Here is a 5,015-nt window from a genome sequence, read left to right as displayed (position 1 = left end):
CCTTGTGGAATGGCTGGTTCATATGGAATTTCTGTATACAGCTTTTTGAGGAAAGCCATACTATCTTCCAAACTGGTTGCACAGTTTTATAGTCCCACCAATAGCGCATGAGAGTTCCAATCTCTTCACATCCTTTCCAACATTTATTATTTGCTGACACTTTGATATTGCTGCTGGGGCCAGATGGTATTTCATTACTGTTTGACTTACATCTTTCTGATTGCCAGTGATTTGAACAGTTCTTCATGTGTTTGTTGGCCATAAAATGTCCTTTTTTGGTGAAGAATCTTTTCATGTCTTTTTTCCCATTTTGTTTTTGTAATTTTGTCTATTTTGTAATTGTCTTGTAGAATCCCAGTAACATTTGGTAAACTTTAACTATGTGACTTTTGTCTGCAATGTCATTACCATATGTTTTTCCCCAGTCTGTAGACTTCCTTTTCACCATGCTGGAAACTGTTAGTTTCACAAAAAAGTCTTGGATGTACCCAGGTATTTAATTTTTTAGAAGGTCCTATTCATTCATTTTATCCTTTCATGATTCTGCATTTTTTACTATATTTGTAAATATATTTATGCTATAGATTAGGGCTTCCAAGTTTGATTCCATTTTGTCTCTTATGCTATTTATGGTTTTGGATTTTATCCTTGGGTTTCTGATCCACTTTAAGTTGATTTGTGTGCATGGTGTGAGACCTGGTGGCTCCTGTTTCAGTGTTCTGCAGGTAGATGCCAAATTTTACGAAAACCATTTGTTGATGAGGTTGTCGTTTCTCCATTTAATAGATTTTATATTCTTGTCAAATAACAATTGACCATAGGTAGATGGGTTGATTTCTGGGTTCTCACTTCTATACCATTGATCTACATGTCTGTTATTTTATCAATACCATTTTGTTTTGGTTATTATGGCAGTGTAGCAAGTTTTAAGACTGGGAGTACAATGCCTCTTATTTCATTTTTATTTCTTAGAAGAGCTTTGCTTTTTTGTAGTATCTTTCCTTTCAAAAGAAATCTCCTTATTTCCTTTTCTATCTCCTTGAAAAATGAGTTGAATATCTGTTTGGGGATTACATTGAACATGTGGCTTGATTTTGGTAGGATTATTCTTTTTACAATGTCAAGTCTTCCTATCCTGCCATGTCCATGCAACGCCACACTGCCACACTTGAGTTGCCATGTTCTCCCAAAAATCCATCCATGGCAGCTGCTGGGATAAATGCCAAGTTTTTCTGCTATAAAGTATCAAAATTGAGCAAAATCTAGGTTACATCCATTGTCAATTACACAGTGCTTGGGCAATCCACTTAGTTTCCAGGTAACATTTGTAAGAATATCCACTGGGTTGGAAACCACAATTATGGTGCAGTCAGCACTGTACTTGTTGATCTGAGGAATAATGAATTTGAAGACATTGACGTTCCTCTGCACAAGATTGAGTCGACTCTCCCCTTCTTGTTGACAAATTCCTGCAGTAACTACCACAATCTTAGATTTGGCTGTCACTGAGTAATCTTTAACTGCTATGATTTTTGATGTCTGAAGGAGTAAGCTCCCATTGTTGCAGATCCAACATTTCTCCTTGAAGTGTGTCTTGAAAACATCCACAAGGGCAAGTTCATCAACTAGAGTTTCTCCTAGAATGCCATAACATGGCATACCAACTTGTCCAAGACCCACTACAGTGATCTTTTGTTTGGAACTACTGCCTTCTCTTCCGCAACTGGTGCAATGATTTTGCGCCCAGGTGAGAGACGCCACTGCAGAAGAAAGGAACAACCAGGCAAGAAAGATGATTTGGGGTGGCGGTATTGCTTTTTAAGTTTCCTTTTCCATGCTTTTTTTTTTTTATTGTTACTGTAGAATAATCCAACTGATTTTTGTATATTGATCTTGTATCTTCATAATCTACTAAGTTAGTCTAACAGTTTTTTTGTTGTGTCTTTGCAATTCTATGTATGCACTATCATATTATCTGCACATGGTGATAACTTTACCACACTTTGCCAATTTGGATACCTCTTTTTTTCTTCTGTTGTCTCATTTTCTTAGCTAGAACTTCCAACGTGATATTGAATAGGAGTGGGAGAGTGGACATTCTTGTCTCATCACTGTAGGAGGGATGCTTTTAATCTCTCCATCGTGAATAATATTGACTGTTGATTTTGCCTATACTTTTCAATGTGTTGAAGAAATTCCCCTCTATTTCTATTTTGTTGAGGGTTTTAATCAGGAAAGGGTCTTCTGTTTTGTCAAAAGCTTTTTCCACACCAATTGATAGGATCTTGTGGGTCTTGGTTTGGGTTTTTTTTTTTAAAATGTTGAACTATTCTTGCATACCTTTTATGAATTCCATTTGGTTGTGACGAATTATTTTTTTAAACATACTGTTGGTCAGGAGTTTGTTAAGGATTTTTATGTCTATGATCATGGGAGATATTGATCTGTACATTTTTTTTTTTATGATGTCTTTGCCTTGTTTTGGTGTTAGTATTATGCTTAGTTCATAGAACTACTCTGGGAGTATTCTTTCTTTTTCTATTTTTTGAAAGAACTTGAGTAAAATTGGAGATATTTCATCTTAACATTTGGCAGAATTCACCCAGGTAGCCATCTGGACCATGACTTTTTATTAAAAGGAGTCTTTTTATGACCTGCTCAATTTGTGATGAGTATGTTCAAGTGTTTTAATATTTCTAGGAATTTGTTTACTTCTGAGATTTCAAATTTGTCAGAGTATAGCTTTCCTTAATACTCCTTTATTATTGTTTTAACATTAGTGGTTTCATTGTGATGCCACCTTTTTCATTTGTCATTGGAGGATTTTTTGTGTCTTTTCTTTTGCTAAGCTTGGTAATTGTTTGTCTATTTTGTTGCCCTTTTTGAAGAACCAGCTCCAGGCCTTGTTGCCAGTTGCAATTGTTTTCCTGCTTTCTATCTCATTGATTTCAGCCATTGTCCTTATGATTTCCTTTATTCTAGAGGCTGTGGGGTCTACTTTCTTCTCTTTCTCTATTTGTTGGAGATATTAAGTAATTTATTTTACTACTTCCTTCTTCTTTGTGTTTATTTATTACAGTGAACTGAACTCTGAGGCCTGCCTTTATCGTATCCCAGATATTTTGAAAGATATTTTTATTTTCATTTGTTTCATGGATTTGATTTCACTTTTTGTTTTTTCGATAACCCAATAGTGCTCTAACAAGCTTTTATTTAGCTTCTACTTTTTTAAAAATAGTTTATATTCTATCTTCTTGTTATTTTCTAGTTTGAAATTGTGGTCTGAAAAGATACTTTGTATTATTTTGATTTTTTTTTAATTTAATGAGCCTTATTTTGTGTCCTAATATGTGGTCAATTCTGGAGGATTTGCTATGTGTACTTGAGAAGAAAGTAAATTGAGTTGTAGTTGGATGAAGTACCCTGAATATACTTAGGAGGCTGAATTGGCTTAATTGTATAGTTCAGTTCTGCTGCATCTTTGTTGAGTTTCTTTTGAGTTGAGTTGTCTTTTCTTCAGTATTGTTCATGGAGTTCAACGTTCGTATAATTCTTCTGCATTCCTTTCTCTAGGGTATTCATTAGGTCTGTAATCTGGTCTGCTTTTATAGGAGAAGGTTTGTTTTGTTTTTTCATAATGTTTCAACCTGTGAGCTGCTTCCTTAACATTATGTGGTGTTCTTCTTGGTATTTCTGAGGCTGTTTCTGTTGTGTCTGTGAAAATCACTGTCTTATCTTTATTTTTATGATGTTGTTCATGGGGTTGCAGATTTATAAGTGTTGTTCCTGATTCAGTTTTCTGGTGATAAATTTTCCTGTTGGTCATCTGTGAGCTGCTCTGCTGCCATTTATTTGGGCAAGCTTCTCATTCAGTTGTTCTTGGAGAAGGCAGGAAGCTTAAGTCTCTCTCTTGACTACTGTGGTGGGCTTGCTTATCTGTGCTGCTCTGTAATTTGATAGAAAAGAGTGTTTTTACCAAAGAATAATAGATAATGCCCCACATGTACTACCAGGGACACTTTCCTCCCCTAATATTGGTGTTAGTTGCCAGACCTGTGTTCTCTTTTGTGGCTGATGGGAATGGCTGCTTCTGCCTAAGCAGATAACATCCCTATGTAGCTCCAAGGTCCAGGGAAAGCTACCTAGAAGAGTTTCTTTCCCAAGGTTTTGTGCTAGCAGCCATGCCTGTTTCTTCTCTGGTGGCCAGCTCCAAAGAGTTTTTAATGACTAATTTATCCAAAGTAGATTGCCAGCCTTTACTTTAAAGGACTTTTTTTGAAAATAATTTTAATGAACATTTACAGAGATTTTGGATTTCCAATCATTCATTGCTGCTTTAAAGGACTTTTTTAATGTGGAATCAAAACACCTCAACTTTCAAACAGTGGATCAGGTTATGCAAAATAGTATGTTCTTTAGATGCACACCAAAAGAAAGAAAGTTTTGGTAACTTCCTTCAAAGGCATAGAGGACCCAAGTTGGGGTATTTTCAATCACTTAATGTATCATTGCTTTTGAGTTGTGGTGTTGGTAAAGAATACTTAATATCCCCTGAACGGTCAAAAGAAGAAACATATGCCTTGGAGAAGGTGCAGCCAGAGTGCCCCTTAGAAGCAAGGATAATGAAGCCTTGTCTCAAATACTCTGTGAATGTTTCTAAAAGCTTCTGTTGCTTATAGAGTTGCTATAATCATATTAGACTAAACAGTCATCTAACAGCAGCATGTATTACAGTGTTGTCATATTTTGTAGGGAGTTGTGTTGCTAGCAGAAAGTGCCAGACTTTTTTTTTTTTTTTTAGTGCCAGACTTTTGCTGGTGCAAATCCACCAGTGGTAACTCTGGAAAAAGATGATCAAACTCCTCCAATGATATTTGTAGACTCAGAAAAGCCACTGGAGCATTAGCTCTGAGTAAGTTCAAGTTTGAGGGAAGTGAGTGAGTTTTGAACATTTTTTTCATATGCTAATTAAGATTGGGCAAATACTAAGAAAGACTGAAGAATTATTGATGCTG

This window comes from Elephantulus edwardii, unplaced genomic scaffold (genome assembly GCF_000299155.1).
Source record: "Elephantulus edwardii isolate Elephantulus edwardi_28Jun2011 unplaced genomic scaffold, EleEdw1.0 scaffold00163, whole genome shotgun sequence".
NCBI lineage: Eukaryota > Metazoa > Chordata > Mammalia > Macroscelidea > Macroscelididae > Elephantulus > Elephantulus edwardii.
The sequence above is the reverse complement of the archived record's forward strand: the minus strand, read 5'-3'. Positions refer to the sequence as shown.